General features: G+C 39.2%; 2 long non-coding RNA genes across 2 annotated transcripts in view; both read left to right on the top strand.

The window, feature by feature from the left end:
- The window catches only part of LOC117937845, a 456,187-nt gene that overhangs the window by 253,791 nt on the left and 178,652 nt on the right, over positions 1 to 23,744 (top strand). The gene's annotated exons all lie outside the window — the stretch shown is intronic.
- On the top strand, positions 642 to 22,696 carry LOC117937846. The gene is made up of 3 exons (XR_004655268.1): positions 642 to 654; positions 7,620 to 7,625; positions 22,628 to 22,696. It is a non-coding gene; the product is annotated as an uncharacterized LOC117937846 (long non-coding RNA).

The raw sequence follows: 23,744 nt of genomic DNA, 5'->3' as shown, positions 1-23,744 counted from the left end.
CGGCTTCAAGTGCACACGATGTTCAGCAGACTCAATAGTGACACGGCAGCAACATGTCGTTGATTTCTCTAACATGTCTTATTTGTTAATAACTTGGCAAAAATGTATACGTAATATTTATCCAAGATGGCTAGAGCCAGCAAATGACTGTTAAACTGAAGGCTGCAACATTATGAAACTTGAGCTAATTATCAGATGCATGACCTACAAATACACTCTTCCATGAGTGGGGGTCAAAAATTACCTCAATTTAAATGTATGAGTATCTGCTGTAAACTTAAGATATTTACTTCATTTTGGTTAAAGATGATGATTTGTTTGGGTCATTATTTATGTGAAACAACAAAATTATTTCACGTTTAAAATTATAATTTATCACTTTGTATTACCTGTTATCACAAAACAGCTTTGAGAAACATGAAAAAGGTAAACATCCAAAAATGATCCCAACACTTGAAGGATTCCATATTTAATTTAATTTCTTATCATGTTTCATATTGACACAAACTTGCTATCTATGAAAACATTAACTTTCAGTGTTTGTGTGCCCCTCTGTCGCACATCCACACACACATAAACACATGCTGTCTTCTCTCTTCTCACTGTGAGCAGCTGTTACAAAGTACCCTTCTCTGGCTGTGAGCACTGCACACAGTGTCACTGCATCACCAATAACTATTGCTGGCTTTGCGGTCTTGGTTTCATGAACACATCTTACACCTCATTCATTTCATTTCTGTGGCTGGATTGCAACTTTTGTTATACCACACCTTTCCCTTGCTGCAGTGATGTAGGCTGGTAGGCATGGGTTACCTTCCAGTCTACTTCTCTTACAAGGCGTCACAAGCTCATTTGAGAGCTCTGTCAGGAAGCTCCCCTGGACGTTAATGATACCCGCATAGAGTTGAGGGGGCTGAGCCTTGAAAAAGGAGCAGGCATTCAGGGTGGCAGTATCAATCATGTTGTACCACAGTAGCATGGGCCACCTATGCATGCCTTTGCAGGTGTAGATGCTAACGATCTGGTCCACAATATCTACACCTCCTTTCGTCTGGTTGTAGAATTGGATCACTTGTGTTTATTTCTTCAGGGTGTTTTCATCCACCGTTTTACTGCGGTGCATTGTGCTGAGGAGCAGAACAGCATTTTCCTTAATTCCAACATAGCTGACCATGGTCCTGCTGCCATTGAACCCAGCGCTGAAGAGCTCCCTATTCTTGGAAGCCTTTATTACAGGAGGGATGTTTTTTCTTTTTGCGATAGTCCCACAATAGTCAGACCCTTCTCCAGCAGATTTAAAAAAACAAAAAAAGAAAAAAACAACTCAACACACAACTGCAATAAATTTTCTAACAATGTAGATGATTGGAGGCAAAGGACAGTGACACTGTTTTCAAGACTTAAAACACTGAAAACAAGTTCAGCAGGTTATGTAGTTTTATTATTTTAACAACCTGAAAGTTTGCAAAAACAACAAGGTGACTGTTCGGTGACATCGTTGTGCAATTATTTTCACAAACTGATTAGAACGGTGATCTTAAATTAGCATCAGACAAACAAGGATTGATTTAGATGAAAACATTGATTACTTCACTGACATGACCAATGATACTAATTAGCTATAGCCTTTAACTTTGCTGTCAGTGTTGTTCCTCAGGAGACCGATCTGCTACTCTGGGTGTTAAAACATATGCTTTGGCAGAACACTCGATAGATGAAACAACTCTACAGAAGAGTTAAACTAAGAACTGTTGTTATTAAACTGTAAATCAGGTCCTTGGAGTGATTCAATTGTCGAGATCCGTCATTGTTGCATTCTATAGAGTATACTCTATATAATATTTCATACACAATCTTTTCTTCTTGCTGTTGGTTCATTATACATATTTTCCTGAAGAACTCATCAGAATTCTTTTCTTTTTAAACGTTCTTCTGAGCCGTAATTTGTTTGTTATTCATCATAGTCTGTTGTTTTTTTGCAGTTATGTCTACAAAAGGGATTGAAATAACTTGTTTTTTTGAATCGTTATTGAGGCAAATGCCTGTTTTCATGCGTGTGATGCGACTGATAAATCACCTCAACAAAGATCTTTCAAAAAATATAGTTGTGATCGAAGAAATGGCCCCTGGTACATGGGATGAAGAAAATGCCACAAAAACAATCCAAAAATGGATCTATGATTCTTGAGAACACATCTAAAATGGCGAAATTTAATGTTTAGCAAATCAGGTCGAAAAGGAAAACAAACAATGTGAAAACGAGGCAGAGGAGAGGGGTGAGGCCTTCCTGGGCAGGTTGCAGAGGCGCCCAGATGCTGCAGAGAAGCAGTGAAGGAGATAATGTCCTGCCTAGATTACCTCCAGGGCCTGATTACAGTGGAGCGTCTCATCTGGGTCCGCTCCAAGCCGGTTCTGCAGGGATCAGCTGTTCCCAGTGTCGTCCTGATGGTCTTGTGTCCCATCTGTCCTGAAACACAGAGGTTTGAAAACATCATTGTGTAGTTGAATTAAATGTTCATTTTAAAAATGTCACATATCAATTAGAGAAACGGTTATTCCTGTAATACAATGTATCCACTCTTGCATCCAAAAAATCTCAATGGTTAACATGCTAGATTCATGTTATTCATGTCTCTGTCCTCCAGCGCTACTGTTGTCAATCACACTGTGTGGCGGCCACTGTCTTCCTTTGTGTCTTGTAGACATAGCATAAGTTAGCATGGAGTCAGTCAAGTGTTGCAGCAGGCTCTACACTTCCATGTTTGTGGTATCCTTACAAGAGCACCATGCACCTGAATACACCATTCATGTTAAATTTGAAAATATTTGCAAGCAGCTTCAGCAAACTTTGCTTGATTGTACTGAATACTCAATTTTACCCACTTCAAATAACTCATTACAAACTGGTGATGATATAGTTTGACAAGTAAGCTGTAAGTTATGGATAATTTTGTAACTTTGTTAAAACAACAATAAAGTAGATAGATATTTAGATATCAACACATCCCATGAAAAGACCACAATTAAAAATGTGTTAGTATGTCTCTAAATAATTTATAACTTTTTATATTGTCTGTGGGACTCAGCCCAAAGCCCATTTGTTCCCGCTGAAGATGTTCTTTCAAGTGGGTCACAGATTATGTACATAGTTTCATTTTTTAGAAAGACTAAATCATTTCCTAAAACAGCTGGTCACTGTGGTTTTTAGCAAACATTACGGACACAGGGGACATTTTGGGGTGACTATTTGTAGACACAAAGGAATACACATTTAGTGCACTAACTGCATTGCCCATGATGTTCAACAGTGCTAGAGTGGTGTTCAATGATGTGTTTTTAATATATTTACTTTGCAAATGTTTTGGGCAAGTATGACAAATTATTTCAACTAAAGTAAACTAAGAATGCTTTCAAAAACTGAAGTTTTAATAGTTTATTTTTTGTCAAATGACAAAATGCAGTGAATGAACAGAAGAGGAATCTAAATCAAATCAATATTTGGTGCAACCAACCTTTGCCTTCAATACAGCATCAATTTCTCTAGGTAAACTTTGCACACAGTTTTTGTAAGAACTCGGCTGGTTGGTTGTTCTAAAGATCTTGGAGAACTAACCACAGATCTTCTGCAGGTGTAGGCTTCTTCACATCCTTCTGTCTCTTCATGTAATCCCAGACACACTCAATTATGTTGAGATCAGGGTTCTGTGGGGGCCATGCCATCATATCCAGGACTTCTTGTTCTTCTTTACACTGAAGATACAGTAGTTCTCAATGACCTTGGCTGTATGTTTGGGGTTGTTGCCCTGCTGCAGAATAACTTTGGGGCCAGTCAAATAGACAGTAGATGGGAAATGTTCCATGGCATGAAATGTTCATGCCATGTAAAGTTTAATCTAACAGAGGCACCACATCACCATCAGCACAATCTGGCATAGACTTTGCAATAGTAATAGTTGAGTTCTTTTCCTTGCTTTTGGTTTTTCATATCAACTCTAACTTTCATTCTATCCTTCTTGATTGTTGACAGCTTGCATTGAAACACACAGTCCACATGTAAATGTGTTTTACTATTGATTTCCCCTCCATGCCTAAACATTGGAAAAATGTAAGGTGTGTGTGCGTGTGTGTGTGTGTGTGTGTGTGTGTGTGTGTGTGTGTGTGTGTGTGTGTGTGTACGTGTGTGTGCGCGCCAGAAGTGCAACTTGAGAGCTAGAGAATCAGCTGAGAGACACTTGGAAGTGCCATCGTTAGAAAGTGCAAACATAATTAACTAATCATGCTGTCTGACACGTTACAAATACAAATGTAATTGACTGCCAATGTGAGTTTGAAATATTCATTCAGATGAGTCGCAACGGTTAGAAAGTGATATTGTAACAAACACAATCCCAAAACTAATTGGGTCAGCCACAGCTCACAGAAGCAATTTAGAAAGCAATTACAGTCTCCAGTTTGCTCGTTAGCAACTGATAACCGCGTGAAAAAGTCTAAATCCTTCGCCAAAATGGAGGTTTGCTCTTTTGAACTTCACAACACCTAATCAATTCCAGCATCGCAGGTAAAGGATGAATGCACAAATATTACAGCTACCTTGAATGAAATTTATTCTTCAGAATGTGTCCAATCCACGATCCAATCCCATTATCACCAAAGTAACGCTCCCTGGCTGCATATGATCAAACACTGGATTTGTGCCTCTGAAGTTTCTATCACTGAAACCAAATCCAAAGGAGTTTTAAATGGAGCTACTGATGTTGAAGGTGAATGGAATTTGCTCACACATTCACTCTTTTATAAAGGGTAGCAAATAGAAAGGCAATCAATGGAGATAGGCTGAGTAATAAAACATGTCATGCTGTAGTAATTACTCAGTAATGGATAAAATAACTGACGTCAGGTTCAAAATCCAAAGGTTGTAACAAGTTAAGAACTTGTTTATTTAGCCAATGTTTACTACATAATGTTGATCGTAAAGGGTCAGTTCATCCAAATTAAAAACATAAAACATTTTCCTTACTTGCAACTAGTGGTATCTTGCTCAAAGTCTGTTTTGGAGTTTTTTTAAATATCTGCCTCTGAGATTTTTGCCTCTACCCAAATACAATGGAGAAAAGCTGCATTGCTCCCAGCCTTGAAAAATATAAGACGCAAAAGCAATGACTTCAGATCCAGTGGGAATCATGACAATGCGCAGGAAAATAAATAGTTTTCCCTTACTGATAATTAACAAGAGTCTACATCCCTTTTACTGGTTCTGTGAGGCTGCTATGCTCTTTGTTAAGAAAAACAAAGTATTCAACAAATGGTCATTTTTATTATACTATATGTCTAATTAAAGGTGGCAAGAAAACTCAAGGGTTCACCAAAGGTCACAAAGATCATGAATGTCCGCACTACATTGCATGGTGATCCACTGATATTTCACTCTGAAGCACAAATGTCAATTACAATTCATCCTCTGGGAGCCATTACTGTATGAACCAAAATTCATGGTAATCCACCGCAATGTTGAAAAATGTAATTAAAAATCTAAAATGTCAATGGCATGAGGGCACTAGAGACCTCTCTCCATTTTTCTCTCGTAGATGGGTGAGATGGCCAAGGCAACTTATTTTCTTTCCGGTTAGCAACCCCTACTTTTTCTACTCTGTTGCTGTTAGATTACAGCCATGCATAGCCTATAATTTGATGCTAATATGTAAATGTTATACATACACCGTACATAAAGTGAATTACAGTAGTCAAGACTTGTCGAAATAAAAGCATGTATAACCCTTTCAAAATTACTAAATAAAAAGGGTTTGACCTTAGATGCTTGTCCAATTTAAAATCCCTATCCATTATCATACCTGTTTTTAAATTCCCAAAGTTTGCTTATGATTCGCTTTGACAATTGAACGGAAACACGGCTACTGACAGCAAGATCAGATTGCTTCCAAATCCAGTCCAAATTTATTTATAAAGCGCAGGGTGCTGTGCAATCAAAAAAAAAACTAGAAATTACACAATGAACACAAAATCAACAAAAAGACAACAGTTGAAACACAAAATGATAATAATAATACAGAGAGGGAGCTATTCCAATGTTGCCATACTATATCATATAAGCCTGGATATTAAAATGTGTTTTAAGACGGGATTTAAAAACAGATTTAAAGGTAATGTACGTGCCTGCCTTATATGTAGAGTCAACTTATTCCAGAGTTTAGGGGCTACTACTTCAAAGGTGTGATCTCACCTCTTTTCAGCCTTGATCTTGAGACCACAAGGAGCAACTGGACACTGAACTGAGTGACCTTGGGTCGGAGAGATAGGTTGGAGCTATCCCAGCAAGTGCTTTGTAAGTAAACAATAGTACCTTGAAATCAATTCTGAAACATACAGGGAGCCAGTAAAGATGAGATGTGAGAGGAGGAGGAAGAGAGAAGATGTGCCCTTGCCTATGTTCCTGTCAAAAGACAAGCTGCAGTGTTCTGGGCCAACTGCAAGCGTAAAGAGAAGCCTGGTTTACACCAACATAAAGGGCATTACAGTAGTCAAGCCTTGTTGAAATAAAAGCATGTACAACCCTTTCAAAATTACTAAACAAAAAAAGGCTTGACCTTAGATGCTCAAATCCCTATCTACTGTAGCTTTAATATCCTTGAGACATTTCAACAGCATATTTGGTATATTTTAGTGTACATATAGAATAACATGCCATACCTTTTGAGAATGGACGCTAGGGGGAGCATATAAATTAAAAAGGATTAGCCCGAGAATAAAAACCTTAAGGAACTCCACTAGGGAGAGGCACTGAGGAGAATGCAGAGTCACCAAGGCTGACAGAAAAACATCTTTCAGACCAATATGATCTGAACCATTCCAAAGCAGCACCAATACCAACACATTCATGCCAACACAGTGCTCCAGGCAAGCAATCCAGATATTTATGGTCTACTGTATTGAAAATTGCTCAGAGATCAAAAAGCATAAAAAAAGCAGAATCCCCAGGCTAACACAAGATTATTAAAAACCCTTAAAAGTGCAAACTCAATGCTGTGAAAGGCTTTAAAAGCAGACTGGAACACCTTCAAAATGTGATGTGTATCTATTTTTTTGCAAGAAACATTTTAGAAGATTTGTATGGTACCAAAGGGCTACAGCCTCTACCGTAAAAAAGGCAAAGCTTGGGAGTGTGGGAGAAGTTTGGAGAAGACATTGAGAAGGACTTTCAGTCTGCACCGAGGTACTTTTGGTGAACAGTTCCCCACCTCAGAAGGGGGAAGCGGGGAACCATCCGAAGCTGTGTACAGTAAGGATGGGACACTGTTGTCCTCAACTGAGGAGGTAATAGGGTGGTGGAAGGAGCACCTTGAGGAACTCCTAGATCCAACTAATACTTTGAGGAACTCCTAAATCCAACCATTGTCAGAGGCAGAGCTGGCAGAAGATGGAGGATTGTTAATATCCCTGGTGGTAGTTGCTGAGGTAGTCAAACAACTCCACAGTGGCAAAGCCCCGGGGATTGATGAGATCCGTCCAGAAAGGCTGAAACATTTGGGTGTGGAGGGTCTGTCTTGGAGGCCTCCTCTCTACAACATTGCGTTGAAGTTGGGACGATGCCTAAGGAGTGGCAGACCAGGGTGGTGGTTCCCTTTTTCAAAAAGGGGGACCAAAGGGTTTTTTATAGGGGCAGTTACAGAGGTATCACATTTCTCAGCCTCCCTGGTAAAGTCTACTCCACGGTGCTGGAAAGGAGGGTTGAAGAGGACCTATGTAGATTCTGTCCTGGTCGTGGAACAACGGCTCAGATCTTTACTGCACTAGGATCCTAAAGGGAGCCTGGGAGTATACCTAACTGGTCTAAATGTGTGTTGTGGATCTGGAGAAGGCGTACGGACGGGTCCCCCGGGAGATACGGTGGGAGGTACTGTGGGAGTTTGGGGTGAGTGGGCCCCTTCTCAAGGCCATCCAATCTCTGTGTCCGGGTTCTCCGCAGTAAGTCAGACTCAATTCAGGCGAGGGTTGGCCTCCGCCAGGGCTGCGCTTTGTCACAGTCCTGTTTGTAATATTTATGGACAGGATATTGAGGCATAGTCGGGGTGGGGAGGGGTTACAGTTTAGTGGGATGGGGATATCATTGCTCCTAGGGGCTTGGCTAGGGGATTGGTTCGCAGCTGAGGGTGAAGCAGCTGGGATGAGGATCAGCACGTCTAAATCTGAGGCCATGGTTCTCAGTAGGAAACCGATGAAATGCCTACTCCATGTAAGGAATGAGTCCTTACCCCAATCAAAGCAGTTCAAATAGCTTGAGGTCTTGTTCGCGAGTGAGGGGACAATGTAGTGGGAGATTGATCAGAGAATCTGACCAATTTATTGCACCATTATGACGAAAAGAGACCTGAGCCAAATGAGCTTGATGATGACCTGATGAAAGTTGGGTATTGACCAAAAGAACGAGATCCAGGGTACAAGTGGCTGAAATGGGTTTCCTCGGGAGGGTGGCTGGCGTCTCCCTTTGAGAAATTGTGAGAAGCTCAGTCATCCATGAGGAGATCAGAGTAGAGACGCTGCTCCTTTGCATCGAAAAGAGCCAGTTGAGGTGGTTTGGGTCTCCGGTAAGGATGCCCCCAGGGCGCCTTCTTAGGAAGGTGTCCCAGGCACGTCCAGCTGAGAGGAGGCCTTGGGGAAGACCCAGGACTAGTGGAAAGGATTATATCTCCAACCTGGCCTGGGAATGCCTCGGGATGTCTCAGTCGGAGTTGGTTAATGTGGCTCAGGAAAGAGAATTTGGGGTCCCCTGCTGGAGCTGCCCGACACCGGATAAGCAGACAAACCTGAAGCAAGACTTCAGTCAAAATCATTTACATATATTCAGTCTCAAAAATCTCTTTAAAAAGGAGGGGTGGTACAAAATCCATAGGACAGCCTGAATGTTTCATATGACCAGTAATTTCTTTTAAAAGAAAAAGAGACACTGGCTTAAACTAGTAAAATAGTTTATAGTATTATAAAGGACACACGGTTTGTGACATTATTTAACATGATAACAGGAATATAGTTATTCTTTGACAGTTTTGTGATATTTGCACTATATGTCCCTTAAAATGTCAAAAGGATCCAGCATTTTCCACATATGTCCAGCTCTCCTGCATTTTCATCTGACAGCAGTAGTATTTTCATTTAACCATGGTACAGGTTTGGAACGCATGATTTTAAAAGGTGTGCCAATATCCAGGACACTTAGGCAGGTGGAATGAAAGGATGTGGTCAGCTCCTCAGTATTAAAACCTGTGCAAGTCTCTGGAGCGTTTTTAAACCCAGAAGAGAACTGTACAGCAATGGAGGGTTTAAACATACAACAACCACGAGCTATGGCACGCAGTTTAACGATGTGACAAGAAAGAGAGATTTAAAAGATCAACAGGACTGTGATCAGAAAAGAATGCATCACATATTTAATCACATATTATATTATATAAGTAAAAAACAGGTAGACAAAATGATAGAACAAGCATGTGACCAGGTCCTTGAGTAGGGCTTGTCAGTGATTGTACTTGATTTAAAGGGTCAATAACATTTAAGTTCCCCTTAATAGAATGAATTTGAAAGCATGTACGAACACAGCTTCCTGCAGTCACCAAAACATCAGAGTTCATCCATTGGGGACCATTACTATTCACAGATGTCATGGAAATTTGGCCATTGATGCTTGAGATACTTAGGTCGTTGGCCAAAGTATAGCTCAAGAAAATTGGACATGATGGAAGTTCTCAACACAAGTTTAAGATTCAAAGAAAAGTTACCAAGAACCATCCTCTAGGGAAGATTAATACTCTTACCAAATGTAATGGCTTGTAGTAGTTGCACACCTTGTATAGTTGTTTTGCTTTGCATTTCCAAAGTATATCTGGAATTTTGTCAAATAAAAGGTCTACAATAATCAAGAATAAATTCTGCATTTGTTTTCCAAAGCAGCAGGGAGAAGTCTCTTTGTCAATATAATTGCTGCTTTGTAAGCAAATATTGATTTACAGCACTTTAAATTAGCTCAGAGGTCCAAATATGGTAGCCAAGAAATAGCACATTGCCTTAGCCATAGATCAAATGGAATTATAAACTGGAAGACATGCCAAGACTGAACATGGAAATGCATCCTGCTTCTAAATATGCATCTACATATTCCATCTATTCATTAATACCATTTCCACATCCATCAGTGCATAGCTTGATAAAGATTAGTCACAATGAGTGCATAGATTCAGCTAATGCTTAGCTAAATCATTAATTTGCTCCAATTAAAGAGGTGAAAACCTATTTCTGGCTTGCATACTCAGACTTAAGAAACAGCTGTGTTATTAATTGTTGATTAAGTTTGTTTGTGAGCTTCTGTTCATTAGCATTTTTTAAGCTCCTTACACTTTTCAGCCTCCAAAAAGCATCCAGAGGCTGCTAGCAGATGGTTGCTATTCAGTGTTTATCAAGCAACACTAACTTTTATGTCTTTCACTCTGGTCTTTAGAGACTCATTATCAGTGCTACTTAGACGCTACAATAAAAGGCAGTTCAAAGGTTGAATAGATATTGAGAATATATATATGTAGAAAATAGAAGTTAATCCTAATATGGGAAACCCAAGTGGTATGGCCATTTCTTGATGACCCCCCACAATCCTGTAAAAAATAGACCACCCTCAGATTGTATTTGTTCAGCCATCACTTAAGCTTATTTTCTTTCATAGCCAGGCTTTATCATTGAGGGGTGTCAGGGCCCGAGGCACAAACCTACTGAAAACCATCAGAATAATTCAATCAGATTGCCCAGAGATCTCATTACAGGTCTGGAGTGGGACGCTAAGAATTACACTTTTACTGTTGCCAGCAGAGGCTCTCTAAAGGCGGTGGGTCGGCTGATTGACAGACTGAAGGTTCTTTCAGGGTGAGTTCATAGTTAAATTGCCTTCTGCTTCCCATTCTCTTTATCAGTGCTCCGTCTATCAGCTTTCGCTTTCTCTGATACCCACTTTGAAGTCCTTCATGTGAAAAGTATACGAATGTAGCCAATGCACATTTCTTTTCTGTTTTTTAGTTGGGCTTCAGGTTACTCAGTAAAACAAGGTTTAATGCTTAAACTCACCTTATGCACTTGGATAGTTCTTTAAAAATGTATTTTTTAATACAACCTCTAATTTTGTGTCTATTTAAAAGGGATATTTCACCATTGGAAAGAAGAATATGTATTTAAATTGGGTCATTTATGTAGTAGAAATATGACTTATTTTTTTAGAAATTGATGCCTTCCAGACCGAGAAAAGCCAGAAAATGTATTTTTGGCTCATGTGGATCAAAGACAACAACTCCCAGAATGCACTTGCTTTGCTTCCCTACGAGTCCACTCCCAAGCCACGCCTACTGGTTACAGACATAGAGAGGCAGTCAAGTGACAAGTTGACTTAAGTGTGATTTGTTGTCATTTCAACCATATACACAAAACGTTTCACCGTGGCTCAGGTGATGTTACTGTGTTAATCTGCTCGGAAGCCTAGCAGGCCTGGTAGCTGGATAGGTACACTGTTGTTCAGCCATGTTTCCACAAAAACAAAACCACAGCCGTCTCTGAACTTGCGTTGGGAATTTCGTTGAAGTTGGATGTAGTCCAGTTTGTTGTCTAATGACACTCTTCCATCCCGCAGGATTGATGGAAACGTTAGCTCTCCACCTAGTTCAAACTGCACTTGGTCCGTATTTCCACTTCCATGTACACCGCTTTTGATCTCCCCTTACCCGGCTAGCGGCATTGAGCGATAACGCAGGCAAAAGTGCTGGTCTCCGTAGCAGGCGAAGCTCACATAGTGTGTTGAGTATTCCGTCTGTAATAAAGTTTTCTAACTTGTTACAACCAAAATAGTCTAGGGGTGGAGGACGTGACCAGTTTAAAACAATAAACCCGGGAGAGACAACAAACGGCAAATAAAGTAGTTTATTGTGTCTGCACAACAAAGGGCAACTTAAATCAATCTCCAAAAGGAAGACGAATATCACAGGTTTGATTCAGAGTAGAGCTCACAGCAGCTCCGTGCACTTCTCTGCCCACTCTCTGATCTGGGATAAAAAAGTCAAGCAGGTTATAGTCAATGTATACAGTGACTGTAAATGAACTGCACCCTACATACACGTCAATGTGCTGTTGGGCAAGGAGCATTGTTAAGGTCTCTTTCTCAATTGGTAGAGTAGTTCAATGGTCTTGCCAAACCCAGCTATAGTCCCTGGAGTTCTCCGTGCTCGTTGGCGCCTAAATCTGACACTAGTCCTTGCTTCTTCACGGATTTTCATAAAGTGAATGCTGTTACAGTGTCAGACTGTTTTCCTTTGCCCTGTATGGATGACTGTGTTGATAGGGTTGGACCAGCAGTGTGTGTTTCAAAGCGTGATCTACTTAAAGGATACTGGCAGGTTCCTTTGTCACAGCGGGCTTCTGAAATCTATACAAATCATGTATTATCATAGTTGCTTTACAGAAAAAAGACATGCTTTCTGGCAAAGTTTGTGTTCTCAAAGTTTCAATAAACAGTAATCAGTAAATAAACAGTTTCTCCAAAAATATTCATGTTATCTGCTTGACCCATGGGACGACAAATGCCTTGCCAGTTACTGAAAGCCCCTCATATCATGTAAAACATCTTACCTGGAACCATGTTTTCTCAAATAAAATATCTTGAGACCATTGGATCATTTTCTCTCATGCAGTGTTCCTTCCTGTGGTGAAGAAATAGAAATGATATCTCAAGTGCAAAGTGTGAATTTTACATTGTCAAATAAAAAGCTGTTCAGCAGCTACACAGCATCTGACTAATGAAATACAAATCTCAGATTGAAGCTGTGCTATGAATTTGGAGTTGTGAATCTCTTTATACGAGCCTAATACAGCATCTGGAAAGAAGACTGTGCACATTTTCTCAAAACTCTAAAGTCTCTTCTGGGAGCTGTCGGTTTAATGGCTGCTGGTTGCTGTACAAAAGGCTTTTATTTTTGTCATGTTTTGTATTATACTAAATACGTGTGGTGTAGGGGAAAATGAGTACAGCAAGGATACCGCATGCTGATACTCATCTTTTCTGTTCTGACACATAATCACATTGTTAACTTGTAACAAACACATTCTGTCTATTGCACCTTACTTTCTTGTCATCTGTCTCTTCACCTCTCTTATGAAGGTTCTCTCTCCAACAACAGCTTAACCTGACTTCAGTAACCTGTATTTCTCCTTCTCTCCATCTACAACTGCCTTGCTCCATTTATTTGCCAATTATATTCCATTAATGGAACAATGACGGAGGCTGGACCATTTAGCTTTCTGACCCCTCTATCTCTTTTTCTCTTTAAGTCCACAGTGTGGACCAGTCCATGTGACTTCAAAAATACAATAAAAACTCAACTCCACTGAAGAGTCTTAGTCTTTTAAACCATATTTATGATTGTCTTTGGGATAATCTAAGCTCATTTCTTTGTCATAATCTCCACTCTTGATTCCAATTTGTATTCCTGCACAAATTAGAGTCAATTAAAAAAAATGTCAATGGTCATAACCCTTGTGTTGTTTTCCTATTCAAATCGAAAGTCAACACTTTAGTTGATGCTTTTTAATCAATGTTTCTACCTTTTTTAATATTTGGAAAACATGTTCTGGAAAACTCATGGGAGAACAGTAGGGAACACTGGGCAGGACGACAGGACGAATTGACGGGAGAAACGGACAAGACAGGAAACCGGACTACCAAAACAAAACAAGATCCAGAAAAAACAGACACTTACCTGGGAATCACGAGACAAAGGTGAGGGCCAAAGGGGAAAAATGATCCCAAACAAAAACCCAAACCACAACAGTAATAACTACTAATGTAAACTTGATTTGTCTACTGCATCAATTTACCTGTCTGTGTAAATACATCTTGATCTTTTAAGTTTCACCTTTTGTAAATAGTTATACAGTCTTTGGTTTCCAGGCAAATTTCTAGTAAAGTCAACTAATTTGGGATAACACTTTAGGAATGTGGATGATACTTGAAAAAATGCCAAACTTAGATTTCAACAAACAATGAAATCCATGCATTTTCTGCAGTGATATTCTTTTTCTGGTTGGATTTAACTTAAATTTAAATTAATGATTAAAAAGTATAATTTATGAACAGTTTACAGTTTTGTTTTCAAGTATAAGCAAGCCTCAAATTCCTTTACCACTGCAGTGTCATCCTGAGCAGCTTTCTTTCAGCTAATGTGAGAATTCTCCTCATGTGACAGATGAATGTTTGTAATGGGGCCACATCCTGCATACATTACATTAAAAATAGAAGCAAAAAAACGAGGAAAAGCAATGTGTGAATTCTTCGTGTGTGTCTTTTGCCCTCTGGCTGTGCTTGTTAGCATTTAATGAGCACTTGATCATATGTGAATATGTTCTTTTGGTCAGCTGAGGATAACATGGTGAGGAGTAGGTGATAATGATCTTAACAACAACATTTTTTAAAATCCCTTTAGTAAAAAAAGGACAGCACATTAGGGAAAGTTGTAACCTAAAGAGATGTGGGATTGGGTTTTTAAGGTCATGAGTTCAAAACCAAACAGTCCGCTGACCAATTGGGAGAATCTGGTTGGTGAGGTTGAGTGAGTTAGACTCAAAGTGCCCTCAAGATCTTGGACTTGAGCTGCTCTACTAGGTAATACCCAGAAGACTGTGGTTGTGCTGGGCAGCTTCCAAGTGTGAGTAACCTTATTATGGAAAAAACATTCAGTGAACAAGCGTGTGTACTCAGCAAACCATTCCCTGCATAATTAACACTTTAAAAATGAACTTGGGTGGATAAGGGGTGAGGTCAGTCTGCTGCTACCATCTGTGCAGCAGGAGTGGAGCAATCCAATCCACGCCACTACATCCTTAAGACCCTCTGAAGTATGCAAAAGCACAAGAGCTCTCTAAATGAACACTGATCAAATGTGTTTTTCAAATTTATATTTGGTTTGGCACTCAGTTGTGTGGTACATTTGTGAAAATGTGGCAGCTCTAGGGTTAACTTGCCAGGGTAAAATATAGGACATGCATTATTTGATTGCAAAGTTACCTTGCTGAATGTGAATTAATCCTTTAAGATACACAACAAGGCAGCTATTTAGGGGTCCAAGCCCGAGGGGATTGGGAACCGCGTTTCCAAGGCAAGTTCACAGATCCAGTGGAGTTGTGGAACCCAGTTGGTTTCCTAAGGTTTCTTATTATTCTTCACCGCCTGAAACTGATACTACAGCCTAAACCGTATATGGTGGGGTTGCTGTTTTCAGGACTGGTCCAGATCCCTGCAGGGACCTGAGTCAAAAATAAAAACAGCCACTTTTACCACCAGTTGGCGCTATAGCACAAAAAACGTGCTCGGCCTCATAATTTCCAAACTGTACATTAGAAATACACATATCCACGCGTTTCCTGAATTCAGCTGAATCTCCTGGTACAGGCCACGCCCATTTCCGCCGAGACTTTTATGCACGAAAAATCTGGATTTATCGCAAACCTACTTTTTCAAACTCCTCCTCAACTTTGCGACCGAAATGCATGAAACTTGGTACGTAGCATTGGTGGAACTATCTACAGTCATGCAGTTCTGGGAGGCTGTACTAAGGAACAGCTGTTTTTTGGGCTAAATGCTAAAATGCTGATGTTTAGCAAGTGTAATGTTTACTTTTTTTTACCATTTAAATTGATGTAGGCATGATAACATTTGCTGATTAGCAAAAAAACATTAAGTCCAGCTGATGTCATTAGTTTTGCAGCTCCCAAAGTATAAAAAAAATGAATTGATGAAAAGTTAGAGGAATCTTGAACACAAATAAATGTCTGTACAGAGTTGAAGATTCATTTTGTGAAAACAACTTATATTACTACTCCCAAAGTTATAGTAATGTATAGTTGAGCACAAGGTGCAGGAGTATTATTGAGAAGTGTCTGCTTTAATGTGCAACATTACTGGGTGGTCAAGAGGTATTTGTGACATTTGTGATAATGATTGTTAAACACTGCAGGACAACCTTTTAACGGATATTTACTTTTTAGCATTGACATTAAGTCACAAAAGCAAACAGATGATGCATGAATGTAATTTAAAATCAATGTACGATACTCTGCTGCAATACAAGACACCAAGCAGTTGATTCTGCAGGTATCATTGTGTTTCTGTCTTTCCCTTTTCACATGAACCAGAACTAAATGAAACTATTTTGTTCACTCAGCAGCAAGGCTTAGCCACCGTCTGCTGCTTCGCTGGCTCTACTGCTCGCTTCAATCTGTGCCAGGGGGCTTTGTCTGTCCAGGAGCTTCGTGCTGTGTACCGAGTCCATCAAGAGATACGCTTTATTGTAAACACATGACGCTGAGGTTCATAATGAGGATTTGAAGCTGAAGAAAGTTGAGTGGGTCATACAACAAATCAACAAGGCTTCACCAGGATAACCTGATTTGGCCCAAAGCTGAAGAATTACAGCAAGGGGAGAAGAACAGTAAATGTTTTACATTTTAAAGTCACAGACTACTGACACAGAATACAAAACTGGTGGTGAAGCTTATTCAGTCACAGGTTTTATTCAGCAGGTGTACTTAAGCAAGCACACTATTAGGCCAGCCGCAAAGGTTGTAAAATTATAATCCAATTTTTGGTTCAAGGGTAATCCTTTAAATCATTTGACTGTGAATGGGAGTCACTGCAGCATTAATTCTCTTTTAATAAGTCATCATCAATTATTGTCTAGTTTCAAGTAATTGCTATTTAATAATGAGTCTACCCTCAAACTACTCATACATTTTGTTCACGACCTGTAGTTGTGGATTCATTCATTATGGTTAGTGTGAGTAGAGTCTGTCCACTTTTGTGACTTAGTTTCAGGCATGTTAGCTTAACGAGCATGTATCATTGAACCTCTCCTCTTATCTATTGAGAGCCTTATAACAGGGCAGCTCGTTTATATTCCCATTTGCCACTTGAAATCTACAGTAAATGCAGCTGACAGTTTGCAGCCATGCTACTGTTTGTCAATGGGTATTTGGAATTGCATAGTGGCTACAAACGTGAAAGAAGGCCCGCTGTCAAATTTAACTCTGAGTTAAATTTAACTAATTTAACCATGATGATGCCGGTGAGAGATTTGGCCTCGTTGAAATGCCCCAGCAACCCCCCATTCTTACCAAACTCAATGAAATTTGAATTTTTATTGAAAGGTTTGGGCCATATAATGACATGACAGACGTAAAAAGACAAAGTTGTTTTTCAATCAATTTCAAATATGCAAGATTGTAAACCCCTTGTACCAATCTTTATTTTAATTTCTGTGATTTTACCAAAAGGTTTTAGTCTCTTACACATTATCCCAGGCCTGAACCCAGTGCTGATTGTGATTGATTTATAACCGATGAAATTAAACAAAATGTCAAATATTTGAGAATACAGAAAAGAATTAGATCACACTCCTACGCTCTTCTTTGCCATATCTCATCTACACATTTTGAATTAAATAACTACAATAATTGTGACATTTCATTTGCAGTGTAATTAATGAGATAATCCTTGTGTTTGGCAGTTGTCTTTCCCTTGGTGTGCAATAATCCTGATGTTATCGCCGTCTATAAACAAATGAGTTAACAAATAGTGCAGATTAGGCTTATTTGTACATACAAATTATTAGAACAAAACTGATACATCATTTTAACAAAGCAGTAACATACATACTTGCTGTTAAAGGCATTTTTCATCAAGTTATTTCTGTTGCGGGGTCCATTCATTTAAAGTTGTGTCCAATCTGTCTTCTATGTTTGGCAGTTTGGGGACAGAAATGTCTGCTCTCATACAAATTGCCAAGAAAAGGAAAATGAAGACTTTAGCTTGATTGCCTGTACGAAACCTATTAGACATTTGACCTATCGAAACATAATCTCTGGTAACTGGGAAATGAAAATATGTGTTGTTCTTCATGCATATTAATCATGAAAACAGATATATTGCTATTACTCCGAGATTAGTTGCCTGTGGCATTTTCTTGAGGAAGCATTCTGAGAGAAAATTGATGTGAAAATCGCTTCATAATTGAGTTTACGGCTCAAGGAAGGATCCATAAGGGAACCAGCACCAAAATATTAGTTGTTCTATGCTTGAAATATTATAGGGAATCACACAACTTGAGGCGACTTTATTAGAAACTTTTAGAGGAATACCAAGTGGTTGCAAGATGGATTAAAAGATTATGCATTCTATTTTTAGTTAGTTTCATCAATAGCTTCCCTTTTATCCAAAATATTGTATGTATTTGTCATACATTTTCACTAATTAATTAATTAATCCTTTCAATGAAATGTAGAACTTTAGTAGAGGATTTTTGCGTGTGGAGAAAGTAAATCTAGTCATGCTTGTATGAGATATATGAATGGGTTCGGTGGGATTTTGTCATTCATCATGTCAGTCATTTTGGGCCTCTGAATGTTGTCTGAATGCAACAAAAACCTTCCTACGTACTTTTAAAGTCACGCTCCAAGCCAGGGTTTTCTCCCTGTCACATGAGCCAACATGCGTTTCCTCAGTCTGAAAATCCCTTCCCCAAGAGCCTGCTAACACCTTCTATTACACACCATCAGCAGGATGTTTATTTTCCAACACCCTGCTGCTGATTGTGCCGTGGGTGATTTAATGGGCAGAGAGAAATTGACTTTGCAGGGTTTGATGCCTCAACCCAGTGGGGTTAGCTACATGAAGCACACATTTTTGGTGCAGAAGTGAGCGTTTGCCATTCACTGGGCCGTCTGATGCGCAGACCAAAACGGTTGCCTAGTGGTTAAGCTGCGGCAAGTCCCCTCAAGATATTTGATTGCAGCAATCTCTTTTGTGTGCTAGTAATCACACATCAAGCTGTGTTCCCTCTTCAATTTGTATATGACTGAGTGCACAGCGAGACGTACAGTACAGGACGGCACCTGACAGAATTGGAAGATGTAATGAATCAAACTTGAGTGAAAAACAACCCTTTTTGAGATAATTCATGTGTAATTTCTAAAACAGTGAGGAGACAGCCAGTGAACAATAGCTCTGATTTAGTCAGGCAAAGGCAGCACTTATTAATTCCCCATGTGTAGGATTTGAAAATGTCTTCCTTCCTTCAAAAAAGATCATTGTCGTAGACAGCAAAGCACATCGATAACCATTACCCCCATGGATCCAACTTGGGCATGACGGGACAAACGCGCTAAAGGCAACACAGTCTGCTACAATTATCACAAGGATGGATTTACTTCAAACACTGATGCATGACATTAGAAATATATCAAAGGCGCTATAACTACAATTCTACAAATACAGGCTTTGAATGCTCCAAATGGTAAAAGTTGATATTCTCTAACCCCGAACCCTGTTGAAAAAATTCTCAAAATGCAAAGAGAAATGCAAACAGCCCATATTTTCACAAACTCAGCCTGTCAATCTATCAGAAACTCAGTGCCTTTCAACGAGCCTTCAGGACTTCCGTATGGTTATGATGTCACAACTATACCAGGTGGAACATAACAATCTTTTCCCTGCTGCACCAAAAAATGTTGGAGAGAAAAAAAATTCAAGCTGATAACAAATAATATTTGATACTAAAAAATGTTGAAAAAAAAATTTGAAATTATTTGTGAGAAAACACTTTTTTAAACTATCAAATATATATTGGTTGGTTCACTTATGCTAGCTTGCTCTTCCACCGTAACTGGCGATGAGCTACAGGGGGGTTGTGTCCTTGTCACCGGACGGAGGCTCTGCGTGTCCTGCTGGAGATCAGATCAGGTCGATGTCAACAGCGAAGCTTTCTAACAATGTTTCCACGCTGGCAGAGCCCCACTGATGGTGGTCCGTCCTCGGCTGCAGGACCTGGAGCTCACCGCCAGTGTTTCAGTTTGACTGTTAAAATTGTTTGGATAATTAAAAGGTATTTATTTAGAGGTGGGCTGACTGCTAGTTAGCAAATGCAAGGCAGCGCATGAATGGTGTAATGATTCAGATTGACTCCCAAGACAAGACGGTGCTCACCCGACTGGCCAATAGGAACGTGGCCCCATCCATGACATAGTTTTCATTCCCACACAAGACGCTGCTCACCCGATTGGCCGATGGTAACGTGGCCCCGCCCACAACATTACTTTCACATCGAGAGAAAAATTGACTTTAAGACTTGGTTTTGAGAGCGAGAAGAAAAACGTTTTGAGGGAGAGAATTTTTTTTTCACACTGATAGCAAAAATATGTTTGAGAGTTTAAAGTATTTTGAGATAGATTTATTTTTTTCTCAGACATAATTTCAAATTTATATTTAAACTTTTTTATTCTCAAATACTATTTTTTGCCATTAGTAGGAAAACTTTTCTCTCATTTTTTTTTCTCACAAAAGGCTTTGTTGCTATCAGTGTAATAACTTTTTCTCTCAAACTTTTTTCTTCTTCTATCAGATCATTTTATTTTCTTGCATGTAATAAAGAAACAAATCTAGCTCCATAAAAAAACACCTTTAAGACGTAAAATTACGTTAAGTGTTTCAGTACCATTTTTAACAAATATTACAACTGACAGTTTACAATAACATTCAGTGGAAAGTGATTAAAATGTTGTTGTTTTTAAGTTTCTGCTATTTTTGTGTGAAACTGGACTCACAGAACTGCCGTTTGTGGTCAGTAGGCTTTTAAATATTTTCTATCAGAGTTGGTGTTGCCCAGTTTTATGCTGTATGTTTGAAGAAAAGCATTACTGACAGGAATTGTATTAAAAAGGCTGGTTTTATCACTGGTTCAGAAGAAAGCATTTAGGAGAAAAGAACCAGAAGGAGAGGACAAAACATACCCACCCCCTGTTTCATGCTTTTGGTAGTCTATGAGTGTGAAGCGTGATCCTTTAAGGACGCTCAGATTCTCCAACAAAAGATTAAGAATGTCTTTTTAGCAAATGGTGTGATATTTCTTGTTTTCTGAATTATTATATTTTTGGACATAATCTGTATGGTTTTGTTAACCTTAATAAAAAATTGTAAAATATACATCACAATGTATTGGATGCTTCTGAGCCAATGTTCTCTTTACAGACTTACATTGTGCGTAAGTGTTGCTACTGTAGTGGCATTGATAATGTCTTTGATATGTTGTTCTGCTGTGATTGTCTGACTTGTATCTATGTGCATGGGTAGCGAAACTAGTTTCCCATCTTAGATTTAATACATTATCTAATCTATTGTGTGCTTTCTGCACTTTTGTACTACACTACTACTAATAGGTTTTTATCTAGATGTGCCAAAACCGGCAACAGAGTGTGGTGTCTTTAATTCAAATCGCTCTGCCTGTGAAATGCTCACATCTTTCAAAATTCACATCTTCAATAATCAGTCATTATCTTAGACACTGAACAATGAAATAATTAGAAATGTGGGTGGTAATTCAGGCCGGAATTCATGCATTGTCACTGTAGGAAAAAAAGTAGTTTCCAAGCCCAACAGAAATAACCCTGCTCCTCCAGAGCCAGAGAATACATTTTTCAATGGTTCACAGGCTGAGTAGCAGTCCTTATGACAGGTAAACAAGTAGATATTAATGTGTAAAATCAGTAAAGTGGCCCTTTAAAAATGTCTAAAAATCAACTTCTATGGACAGCCTTGGCAGACACATTTGCCCCACGCTGTATTGGTTAATACAGCCAATACAGCCAATTAATACGTTTTAAATTGATGTATCAGTAAAGTTTTGTGTAGATTTTACAAAACTCTGAGACCCTTGAAAGCATACAGATCACAGCACCATCAATGCAGGGACCATGCAGGGTGTTTGCTTAATAAATATTAACCTATGGGTAACACACCATTAGTTACAGTGTATGAAACTGCTACATAAATGCATACTTGTTTATCAAGCAGGCGGATTAGTGGCTTATCGTTCACTGTTTAGCAGTGTATCCTCTTTAGGCCACAGCTCAATAAGTATTGATAAATCTTTTTCACTGCCCTCAGCTTACAGCCCCATATCCTCTGATTCAGCAGATTCTTTCTTGAGAGCAGCCTGTGTGTTGTGCCGCAACATCTAAAACCATGTGATTCCATAATTAACATTTCCACTGGGATTTTTAGTGACCATCTAATAGAGAGGAAGTAAATCCCAACCAGCTCTACAAGTCCTGTGAGAACCATAATTTCCACCTTATTAGAATGCTTTCACCTTAAATTAAAAAGAAGAAAGGGTTTATTTTGCCAACAGGCATTATAAGCAGCCACTAATGTGGGTTCTCAGTTATTCAAATGCAACCAGACAGTTTTGTGAGATGAAATAATATTTTTAGAGTCACACAGGGATTCGGGTTTTTGCTTTCATCACACCATTCTAATGCAGTTTTGATCATGCTACCTTTCAACACCCCGGTTTCAAGGTTGCATCTTATTTTATTTTGAAGGACTGGGAATTCCCTTTGCATGTGGCATTAAACTCCTTTAAGCCATTGTTACCTAAAGTGGAACCTTGCAGTTTGTTTAGCCTATTTTACTTTAACTCAACAGCTTCATAGTCGGAGAAATTTATTTCAGGTTGAATGGTGGTCATCTCGCTTCCCCCTACCGGAGAACCGGCTAGCTATACGAACAAGGTAGTGATGGAGTTTTTCACACTGTCGTCATGGCTGAGCCGGCAAACAAGAAGCCCTTAGCAAGGAAAGCATTGTCGGAGGAACAGAGAAAGAGGAAACAGCAGACTGACCGACCGAGCAAGGAGTCAGACACAAGTAAACATCGGAGCAGCCAAATATCTATTCTGAAGCTGTAGGGGGGGCTAAAGAAGTGGCAAAAACTGCATAGCGCTCCTTTAAAGGGAAGGGACTGTTCTACATAATTGGAAGTGTTTTTTCTTCTTAACATCAATTACGTTGGTATGCAAGCAAATGTAGAAGCTGTCATTATTAAATGATCAAATGTTAGTTTATGGCAAAAGAAAACTCCAAAGGAAGTAATTAATACATTTTTAAAATTGAAATAAAAAATAGATTCAATGTACACATAGGAGAAAGTGGAAAGAGGTACTCTAATTCACAAAACGTTTTATTGAAGGTACATTGTGTAACGTTTGTAGTTGTTCATCCACGAACTTGTCCTTTTTTATGAATATTGACCACCACCATCAATTCCAAGTATTCCTATTGGCTTGGAATTTGACATTTATGCTTGCATGAACTGGGGTAGATGCTCCAGAATCATGCGCCAGCTTGAAATATGTTTACCTGTAAGAGACACGCAGGCTATACCGCTCCGCCTTTCGTGCTTTTCACTCAGTGGCACTGACTGTGACAAATGCCAGGAAGGGAGGGAAGATTATTTTACTGCCGACAGATTTGAAAGCCTGTTGCGCTTGTTCTTGAGGAAACAAAGCTGAGTTAACTGAGTTGGTTAACATTACCAAAGTATAACATTGGAGTGTCTTTTTCAAGATGAAGGGAAGCCAAAGTTGCCTGCTTTCTTCTCGACAGGAAATTCTGCCTATTTGTGTAAATTAAAGGTTTTATGGTTGCCAATTGCTTGGCTAACTATTGCATGGTTGTGCATAACGCTGAAACAATGACTAGGATGCTTTCCTTCAGGTTAATGATGAAAAAGGATTGTCTACCTTTTAACATAAAGATGTAAAAAGAAATAATCATACGTGTCGTGATTTCCCTGGCAGAAAACTCACATCATGTTCCGTTGTAAC

The sequence above is a fragment of the Etheostoma cragini genome, chromosome 22 (genome assembly GCF_013103735.1).
Source record: "Etheostoma cragini isolate CJK2018 chromosome 22, CSU_Ecrag_1.0, whole genome shotgun sequence".
Lineage (NCBI taxonomy): Eukaryota > Metazoa > Chordata > Actinopteri > Perciformes > Percidae > Etheostoma > Etheostoma cragini.
The sequence above is the reverse complement of the archived record's forward strand: the minus strand, read 5'-3'. Positions and strand labels throughout refer to the sequence as shown.